This window comes from Macaca nemestrina, chromosome 2 (assembly GCF_043159975.1).
Source record: "Macaca nemestrina isolate mMacNem1 chromosome 2, mMacNem.hap1, whole genome shotgun sequence".
Classification (NCBI taxonomy): Eukaryota; Metazoa; Chordata; class Mammalia; order Primates; family Cercopithecidae; genus Macaca; species Macaca nemestrina.
This window is the reverse complement of record NC_092126.1, coordinates 106,999,810-107,011,126: the sequence shown is the minus strand read 5'-3', so window position 1 is coordinate 107,011,126 and position 11,317 is coordinate 106,999,810.

The window sequence follows — 11,317 nt, the reverse complement described above, 5'->3', positions numbered from 1 at the left end:
CTTTGGAGAAGAGGCATTCTGATTTTTGGAGTTTTCAGCCTTTCTGCTCTGGTTTCTCCCCATCTTTGTGGTTTTATCTACCTTTGGTCTTCGATGTTGGTGACCTACAGATGGGCTGTTGGTGTGGATGTCCTTTTTGTTGATGTTGATGCTATTCCTTTCTGTTAGTTTTCCTTCTAACAGACAGGCCCCTCAGCTGCAGGTCTGTTGGAGTTTGCTGGATGTCCACTCCAGACCCTGTTTGCCTGGGTACCACCAGCAGAGGCTGCAGAACAGCAAATATTGCTGCCTGATCCTTCCTCTTGAAGCTTCATCCCAGAGGGGCACCCGCCTGTATGAGGTGTCTGTCAGCTCCTACTGGGAGGTGTCTCCCAGTCAGGCTACACGGGGGTCAGGGACCCACTTGAGGAGGCAGTTTAGTCCGTTATTGGAGCTCAAACACCATGATGGGAGAACCACTGCTTTCTTCAGAGCTGTCAAGCAGGGGCTTTTAAGTCTGGAGAAGCTGTTTGCTGCCTTTTATTCAGATATGTCCTGCCCCCAGAGGTGGAATCTAGAGAGGCAGTAGGCCTTGCTGAGCTGCAGTGGGCTCTACCCAGTTCTAGCTTCCCTACCACTGTTTAGACTGTGAGCATAGAACTACCTACTCAAGCCTCAGCAATGGTGGACACCCCTCCCCTACCAAGCTCCCGTGTCCCAGGGTGATCTCAGACTGCTGTGCTAGCAGCGAGCAAGGTTCCGTGGACATGGGACCCACCGAGCCAGGCATGGGAGGGGATCTCCTGGTCTGCTGGTTGCGAAGACTATGGGAAAAGCACAGTATTTGGGAAGAAGTGTACCATTTACAGTCATTCATGGCTTCCCTTGGCTAGGAAAGGGAAATGCCCTGACCCCTTGCACTTCCCGGGTGAGGCAACACCCTGCCCTGCTTCGGCTCACCCTCTGTGGGCTGCACCCACTGTCCAACCAGTCCCAATGAGACGAACCAGGTACCTCCGTTGGAAATGCAGAAATCACCTGTCTTTTGTGTCAGTCTCGCTGGGAGCTGTAGACCAGAGCTGTTCCTATTCAGCCATCTTGGAAGTGACCAAGATTTTTCTTTAAAACCAAGAAAAGAAGATACTGCCTTTTCCCCCATACTTAACTTTTTTCCATTAAAATATATATACAGAAAAGTGCACAAAATATAAATATTCAAATTAATGCTTTATAATAAAATATAACACAACCACCACCCAGGTCAAGAAATAGACTATTCCAGCACCACAAAGACCTTTATAGACCCCCACTCAATCACTATCGCTCCTCTCTAAAGTTAACTACTCTCCTAACTTCTAATACCATAGTTTAGTTTGGCCTGGTCTTGAGCCTTACATAAAGATTCATAAAGAACGTAAACTGGCTGGGTGTGGTGGCTCGTGTCTGTGGTCCCAGCACTTTGGGAGGCCAAGGCAGGTGAATCATGAGGTCAGGAGTTCGAGACCAGCCTGGCCAACATGGTGAAATCTCATCTCTACTAAAAATACAAAAAATTAGCTGGGCTGGTGGCAGGCGCCTGTAATCCCAGCTACTTAGGAGGCTGAGGCAGGAGAATCGCTTGAACCCAGGAGGTGGAGGTTGCAGTGAGCCAAGATTGCACCACTGCACTCCAGCCTAGGCAATAGTGCAAGACTCCATCTCAAAAAAAAAAAAAAAAGAAAAAAGAACACAAACTTTGGTATCTGACTTCTTTCACACCATATTCATCCTTATGATTGCAATTCCTTGTAGGTGGTCACATTCATTGCTGTAGAATATCCCATTATCCACAGATACTACAATGTGCTGATCCATGCTAATGCTTATTCTTCGATGATTTGCTCTGTGGCAAAGATCTGTTTGAATTTTTTTTAGTACTAGATTATGGCCTTTCTTGATGACCTATCCATTCCTATGGCCCTTAAAAATGCTTCTTTAAGATACATAAATTTTGATTGTTTAGTTTCTCTAAAGTAGCAATTTTAAGCTGATATTTCCAATATAACTTGTACTCTTATAATTATTTCATATTATTTTCAAAGACTGTTTAAATGGCAGCAGATGTGTGCTCCTGCAGTGGGTTTTACCTGTGTGAAGGGAGGACTAGCTGGGAAAAGAGAAAGAAGAAAACTCAAGTTTAATGTTTTAAAATATTTATTCATAACCCTAGGAAGAAAAAATCATGCCATCCAGGCAGAATACACATCTTAAAAGAAAGAACTAAGGGCTTTATAACTTTTCGAGATCTTTAAGTTTTTCTAAACAATAAATGAAAACATAGCTGCTTTTAAAGATGGAATTTGGGAGGTACTGAAGGTTTCTGTTTCAGTTTGGTTCTTTGGCATAATCTATAGTAAGTTCCTCTGGCCATCTTAAACAGGAAAAAATATACCTGAAGCATATTAGGGGTGACAGAATGGCTAGGAGGCTGGATAATGAGGCCAGAACAAAGGCTATTCTGGGGCCTAGAAAGACATCTCATAGCAAGAAGTATATGGGCAGATGCCGCCAGTCAGATTGATTAAACTAGTTTTCTGTCTCTTTATTTCTCAGTTCAAGATTCATATTCCAAGAAGGGAGCAAATAATTGCTTTAGCTTGGGTCAAATGCCTTGCCTTTAGCCGGGCAGAGAACTTTGTGACTGTCCCATAAGATGCTATCCAACAATTTAAAGGTAAAACTAATAAACGGAACTGAGGGACCGATAGGAAAGGGAAATAGATGCAAAGAAGCTCCAACCCAGTGGTATTCACTGCATGCTCCTACAACATGACCTCCATTTGGGATCATCATGGGCCAATGGCAATTGAAGCCTCTGCTTTATATATAGAATTTGGGGAATGTACAATGGATGTCATTATTGCCCCTGCCTTCTTCAGACTTGTAGACTGTTGGGAGCATTGCTATTCCCTGACTTTATTCCTGGAGATCCCTGTCCTTACAAAAGCAAATAAACAAAAATAGAAGTTGCAAGCTTCTTAGAGCTCCTTGGAGAAGAACAGGAAAAGGATCCCCTAATGATTATTGTCACATTTCTTCATGTGAGTTGCATCTAATCATTGTTAGAATTGAAACATTCATTTATTTTTGGATGAAAGTTTATTCCCTTCTAAAGTTTTTGTTCACAAGAAAACACTGGTAAAAACTTGAAAGAAATGCTTTGGCTATTACCTGTAAAGAGTGAAAGGCCCTTGCTTTTCTTGGAATCATGTGACATTAAAAGAAACTTACCTCTAGTTTTACTGTGTATACATGTAAAAGGAAAATATTATTAGAAGCTTTTCTGATTTAAATAAAGTATTACAGAGTCTGTGATCCCTGTGCTTCATGGAATTAATCTGAAACGTATATTTTGCTTCTGAGAAAGAGAAAGTCAGTGACCAAGGTAGCATCCTTCATCCCTGGTACCTCGAGTTGTAACTTTTTTAATGCTTTTGCTTAGAGAAAACTGGTATGTGTGAACATATAAACATAAGGTACAAAATACAAGGACTGTAGCCCATGGAGTAAAGTCAGAGGTAGGGCCAGTTTTTTCACCAGTCCAGTGCACTCGTTGTTTATGGCAGTCATCTATTCTGACTGATCATTGCCTGTTCTGACCATCACTCCTAGCAGTGGGGATGCAATGAGGATGACCACTTCTCTTCCTTTGTCCATCTTCTGGCTGGAGAAGTCAGAGTGGCAGAAGGGAGGAGTAGAAGGAAAGGGGCCAAGAGCTTTTCACCAAATTGTTTTTGGTTGTGTTACATAGTTATCTCGTCACATTTTGGCTGTCAATAGCGTTTCATTATGGCAAGCATCTAATGCTCGCTCTTTAGTGAGAAGCATTTGCAGTTTGTTGGAGACCTCAATCCAGGAGACTCCATTGCAACATTTTCTGATGTAGGTAATGTTAACTCTCAGTTAGAGGTCAGTGAAAATAAAGAATTGATTCTTTTTTTTTTTTTGAGACGGAGTCTCACTCTGTCGCCCAGGCTGGAGTGCAGCAGTGCAATCTTGGCTCACTGCAAGCTCCGCCTCCCGGGTTCACACCATTCTCCTGCCTCAGCCTCCCAAGTAGCTAGGACTACAGGTGCCCACCACCACGCCCAGCTAATTTTTTGTATTTTCAGTAGAGACGGGGTTTCACCGTGTTAGCCAGGATGGTCTCTATCTCCTGACCTCGTGATCCGCCTGCCTCGGCCTCCCAAACTGCTGGGATTACAGGCGTGAGCCACCGCGCCTGGCAAGAATTGATTTTTTCCCATTAAAGATCATATACCCTCTGAATTCTATCCCCGTCAAAAAACTACAGTGTCTGTCTGAGATGTTATCTAGGGGTAGGAAAAGGAGACCCAACAGAGTATTTCAAAGACATAGGAAGAAAATTAAAGCCATTTCCTATTTCCATCCTATTGGGATTTTTTCCCTTTCTTCTTTTTGTGGAGCATGCAGGGACAGAGTAATCCTCCATGTAATCTGTGGTGGCAAATTCCAGAATGTCCCTCTCAATCCAGCTCGAATGATAATGAAATGAACAGGTTTATAGCTTGAAGTCCAGAAGAAGAGTAGCTTCAGAGCTGGTGGCTCTGGCTCCATTTTCCTGTAATTCTCTCTTCTCTGCCCTTCCCTGGTGTCAGTTTCATCTTCAGACACATTGGAGATGCAAATCTGGGCCTCATATCCAGGTGTGACAAAGGCCAGAGAAAGGAGGTGATGCTTCCAGAAGTTGCACAAAAGCCCCAGCAAACTGCTGTTTGCATCTCATTGACATGTATTAAGTATTAGGCTTATCCATTAACCATTTATTCATTCAAGCAACTTCTGTCCAAAGGGATAGAAGGGGTCAGATTCTCCTGAGTCTCTGGACTTCATGGGATTCTAGGTATGCAGAAAGAGAGAACAGATGCTGGGTAGGCACTCTACTATCCCTCCCAACAATTTTAATAGCTAGATGGCGTTCTATTTATTGGTGATTTATTTATCTAATCACCTATTATTAGAGACTTAGGTTGTTTCTAACTTTTCATAAGAATGTATAACCTTGTACACATTATTTTGAATACCTATCACATTATATGTTGGGATATAATTCTAGTAAGATGATTATTCAAAGTATTTACATATTTTTAAGCATTTGATTTATATTCCCAAATTGCCTTCAGCATAGTTGTTCCAAGTTGTACTCACACCAGAAGCATATAAGAATCCTATTTTCCCACATATTCAGCCATGTGTATTTCACTTCTTTCAAATCTTTACCAATCTAATGGTTGGAAACAGATGTTTCATGGTGCTTCAATTGGCATTTCTTTAACTATCAATGAATCTGAATACTTTTATATGTGTTTCTTGGCCAGTTCTGTTTCTTATATTATGAATTGTCTGTTCATGTCCTTTACCTATTTCTATATTAGAGTGTTGATAATTTTCTTCTTTTTTTTTTCTTGGAGACTGAGTCTTGCTCTGTCACCAGGCTGGAGTGCAGTGGTGTGATCTTGGCTCACTGCAACCTCTGCCTCCCGGGTTCAAGGGATTCTCCTGCCTCAGCCTCCCGAGTAGCTGGGACTACAGGCATGCGCCACCATGCCCAGCTAATTTTTTTTTTTTTTTTGTATTTTTAGTAGAGATGGGGTTTCACCATGTTGGCCAGGATGGTCTCGATCTCTTGACCTCATGATCTGCCCACCTCGGCCTCCCAAAGTGCTGGGATTACAGGTGTGAGCCACTGCACCCAGCCTGGTGTTGATAATTTTCTTACTGATTTTAAATAGTCTCTCTATATTAACAACGTTATTAACACTGTGTCTGGTATATATTGTAAAATTTTATTAATGGTATTTTTAATATAGAAATTATAAAAATAATTTATAATCAAGTATATAAATTATATTTTTGCCTTGATAACATGCTTTGAAAGGCCTTATTTGACTCTAAGTTATGCAAATGTTCAACTATACTTTCTTCTAGTAACTCATTTAAGTCCTTTTAAATTTTATTGAGCTATAACTTACAAACCTTAAAATCCACCCACTGAAGGTGTACTATCCAATGGTTTTAGTTTATTTATGGAGTTATACAACCATCACCGTTATCCAATTTTGGAATATTTTTATCACCCTAAAATGATTACATTTAAATCTGTGATGTATTTTGGGCTAATTTTCATGTATGACATTAAGTAGTGGTCCAGCTTTTTTCTCTTGCTTGTGAACATTCAGTTGTCTGAGCACTGTTTGTTGAAAAGACTATTCTTTCTCTCATTAAATTATCTTGTCACTCTTGTTGAAAATCAGTTGACCATTAATGTAAGGATTTATTTCTGGATTCTCAATTCTATCCCATTGATGTATTAATATATATCTATCCTTATGCCAGCAAATGCCACACTGTTTTGATTACTATATGTTTGTAGTAAGTTTGGAAATCAAGGTATGTAAGCCCCCTACCTTTGTTCTTCTTTTCCAAAATAGTTGGCTATTATGGATCTCCCATATTTCCGTTATGAATGTTAGGATCAACTTATCAATTTCTGAAAAAAAAAAAAAAGGCGGCCAAGATTCTGACAGATTGCATTGAATCTGTTGATCAATTTGGGGATATTGTCATCTTGACAATATTAAATCCTCTGACCCAAGAACATGCAATATATTTCTATTAATTTAGATCTTCTTTAAAAAGGAACTCTGCTTTGTAAGAAATGCTGTCTTCCTTATTACTCCCGGCCCCCAACCCCAGAGGAGTAGAACCAAAAGAAGATGGGGAAATGGTCTTGCTACAACCAACCCTAGACTGTACTGTAGGAGGAAAGATCTTATCTGAATCAAATATGAAATTTAAGTTTTGAAATTGATTGAACTAAGTATTAATCACTAAAAAGCGCTGGTACAAAATAGAACCTGCCCCGATGTTATTAAGGGCCAGGCAAGGAAGATTCAACATAGAATGGTTGAAGGCATGATTGGAAAAATCTTAAATGTTTTTTACATTTACAATCCAATGAGTTAAGACTTCAAGAAACCTGTTTGGACAAGGCTAAATAAGAGGAAAACTCTGCTCTTAAGGAATTCATCATCTTGTCCACATTCAAATGATTTTGCCAAGGCTGCCGCTAACCCCCATGACATTTCTGTGCTAGCTAGAAAAAAATACTCCCTCTTTTCTTAAGATGCTTTACTTCCATCTTCCAAAAATTCTTGTAACAAATTGCAACTCTTCCACGTGTACCACTGGAACAGCATCCCTTTCAATACTGTGTAGACTTCACTTTTACTGCACGATTAAACACAGCAGCTATTCTTAGAGGAGGAACTCTGTGGTTTTATGGTGTGTCTTTATGGCATAAGATTATATATACTTTTATCTTGTTCTTCTAATCATTTTGTATAGGTTTTTCTTCTGTACACTATTAAAAGCTTTGTAAAAGTGAGGACAGTGTAGGACACACAGTAGATATTTATTAATTATTTGTAGACTTGGATTGAATAGAACTGAATAACATTTTTTGAAAGGTGTTATGAATAGTGTTTTTATCCCAAACTTTGTTCAAATTTCTCATCCATTATTTCACCTAATTTTACTGCCCTCCCAAAAAAACATTTTTTGGAAAACAGCTTTTGTACAAGTAACAGATCAATTGAAAGGAACATGTGCTTGCTGGCGCACGAGAGGGCAAGAAATAAATGATGTGATGAGCATATTATTCATTTTATCAAAAGGTGCTTCCTCAAGGAGGATACTATTGTGTTCCTTATGAAAGGAAATTAACATAGGTGTTTGTTAATATAAATATAACTTCCACAAGTGTGTTTGAGGCCTTTGACTTCTTTCAGAAATAGCAAATTGCTCATTCATTACATTAATGTTAGTACAACACATAGGAAATTTTAAAAGCTGAATTAACACAAACAGAACACAGCAGCTGGCTTAAGATAATTATTTAGGGCTATGGGGAAATGTTCAAAACAGCCTAAAAACTGGAAAAAAAGGATTCAGTACTTCAATTCTCGTATGTGTGCGTTTCCCTAAGTTCTGCTCTAATCCCAACCCAGAAATCCTTTGATAACAGTCTTGCTTTTTATTGAAGCTTTTTTTAAACTTATGTAAAATAATTGCTGATGGCATTTTTTCTGTGACTCTTTATGATTAAAAAAAAAATCAGGTTACTGCATGTTCTTTCTTAGTTTTATTTCCTGTGTTTTCTTTTTCTAACCACTCAAAAAGGACACCAGACTTGACATCCTTGATGATTTTGCTCAGTAACTTAATGGTTTTTCTCGGTTTTCAGAAAAGTTTCCTTTCAACTATCTCTTATTTTTCTTATCTTACACCCATAAATGCTTTTACCTACCAAGAGAAGGAACACAGGGAGGCGTTCAGCTGGGGATGGTCAAAGAATCGGCCACTGGATGGCCAAACTCCAGGGGAAGATCATCTTTCCACTTCATCCCCTTTACAGCTCCCCATCCATCCCATGGAGAGCCACCTCCACCACTCAATAAAACCCCCACATTCACCATCCTTCAAGTCCGTGTGTCACCTGATTCTTCCAGGACACTGGACAAGAGCTTGGGATACAGAAAGCTGTCACACTGGCCCTCTGCCCTTGCAAAAAGGCAGAAGGTTCACTGAACTTGTTAACTTATGCTGTCCATGGGACAGCAAGGCTAAAAGAGTGCACTGTAGCACATGCCCACTTGGGCTCAGGGAGTCACAGCCGACCACCCCTGGACACTGCTGTGGGGCCAGAGCCCAGCACCTGGCTCCCGCACCTGTTCGTCTGCATGCTCCCCATCCCATAAGGGATTTGAGCATCAGTGGCGACTGAACAGACAAGCCACACCCCTGTTGCATGTCCTACAAGAGGGGTCAGGGAACTCATCCATTTCACTAATTAGCACAATAACTGAGGTCATGGGACCTGGACTTAGCCTGAGTTCAGATTCCAACTCTGTCTCCTATTAGCTATATGATTTGAGGGCATTAGTTACTTTTTCTAATGCCTATCTATTTCACTTTGCCCAAATCTTGAGTGTGCTGTGATCTCTGACTCTTACACCTCCCCGTTTACTGCCACCTAGAGCTGTTCTGTGTTAGGTGGCTGAGGGAGGGTTAGATAATTCTCCCCCATATAAATAACAAATGAATTTACGCTATTCATTCAGAAAGTGTGACAGGAGACTCAAGTTTCAGCTTAGTGTTTCCCTTAACCCTAGAGAGCTATGGCTCCTGCTCTTACTTACATGGAATCTCATGAGTAGAAACAGAAACAGCTATAATCAGTATATATTATGTAATGTTTTTAAGGCTACATTTTGTATTTATGTTAATACAAAAGGAAACTTATTTGATTATCACAGTAAATAATCTGTGAGGTAAACAAAACATAACCCCATTTTATGGAAGAGTAAAGTCAAGTGTAAAGCAGTTATTTACACAATATTGCTGGAGCCAAGACATGAACCTACTTGGTTCTCGACTCAGTGGGGCTGTCAGAGGTGTTTGAACCAGAGCAACTTCATCTTGAATAGGGGCTGGGTAAAATAAGACTGAGACCTACTGGGCTGCATTCCCAGACAGTTAAGGGATTCTAAATCACAGGATGAGATCGGAGGTCAGCACAAGATACAGGTCATAAAGACCTTACTGATAAAACAGGTTGCAGTAAAGAAGCCGGCTAAGGCCGGGCACAATGGCTCACGCCTGTAATCCCAGCACTTTGGAAGTCCGAGACAGGCGGATCACGAGGTCAGGAGATCGAGACCATCCTGGCTAACACGGTGAAACCCCGTCTCTACTAACGATACAAAAAAGTTAGCTGGGTACGGTGGCGGGCGCCTGTAGTCCCAGATAATCGGGAGGCTGAGGCAGGAGAATGGTGTGAACCCGGGAGGTGGAGCTTGCAGTGACAGAGGTTGGTTCCCTAGAGAGAGGAGAAGAAAGAAAGTAACAATGAGTTGGGCATGGCTGCCAAGTAGAGAGGTGAGGGCCTTTAATGGTAATAGTAGTAGTTGAGGCCACAGCTATGCTAATCACTGTTCATGTATTTAAACTTGTTTAATCCCTACATAAACCTATGAATTCTGAGCTATTGTTATCCCCTTTACCAATGAAGTAACTGAAACCCAGAAAAGTTTAGTGTATCTATGTCACACTACTGGTAAGTGATTGCATCAGAATCCTAAAGGCTGCAATCTGTCTCCTTCCAGAGCCCAAGGGGATATGGCTGAAAAGTAATTAGAAATAGACAGTAAAAGGATTTGAATACTTTGAATACAGAGTAGTCTAATATAATGGTTAATTTTATGTCTTAACTTCACTGGGTTAAAGGATATCCAGAAAGCTGGTTAAACATTATTTCTGGGTGTGCCTGAAAGGATGTTTCCAGAAGAGATTAACATTTGAATCAGTAGTCTGAGTAGAAAGGAATTTGCTCTCACCAATGTGCGTGGGCATCACCCAAGCCGTTGAGGGCCTGGAGAGAATAAAGCTGTGTGGGGGAGGGTGAATTCACTCTCTCTTCTGGAGCTGAGACAGCCATCTTCTGCCCTCGGACGTCCAAGCCCCAGGTTCTCAAGCCTTCAGATTCTGGGGCTTATACTAGCGCTCCCCCAACTCCCCAACACACATCACTGGCTTTCCTAGTTCTCCAACTTGCAGACAGCAGATCATGAGATTTCTCAGCCTCCATAATCATGTGAATCAATTCCCATAATGAATCTCTTATCTATCTATTTATCTATGGGTATAGAATATATATACACACACACACACACACACACATATCCTATTGGTTCTGGTTCTTTGAAGAATCCACACTAATACATCCAGTCTTCTGGAATGAACCCATAAATCAAAGGAATCATACACTAATGGCAGACTTCCAGACCTTAACAGTTGGAAGGTCGAAGTGAATTTTCTTCTTTGGGAAGGGAGGGTGCTTTTCTTTCCCGCTTTTCACAACAAGTCAGTCTTTACCTTCCAGATAAAGACTACCCCCACCTTCAGGAATGACTCCATAATACTTGAAAGGAACAGTTTGTGTGACCAGTACAAATTTCTCGTTTTAGAACCAAACTAGAAGTAAACAGTCATACGAGTCTATGTAAAGAAAGAAGAGGCCAGGTGTGGTGACTCGCGCCTGTAATCCCAGCATTTTGGGAGGCTGAGGCAGGCAGATCACCTGAAGTCAGGAGTTTGAGACCAGCTTGGCCAACATGGTGAAACCCTGTCTTTACTAAAAATACAAAAATTAGCCCGGTGTGGTGTGGTGGCAGGCGCCTGTAATCCCAGCCACTCAGGACGCTGAGGCGGAAGTTGC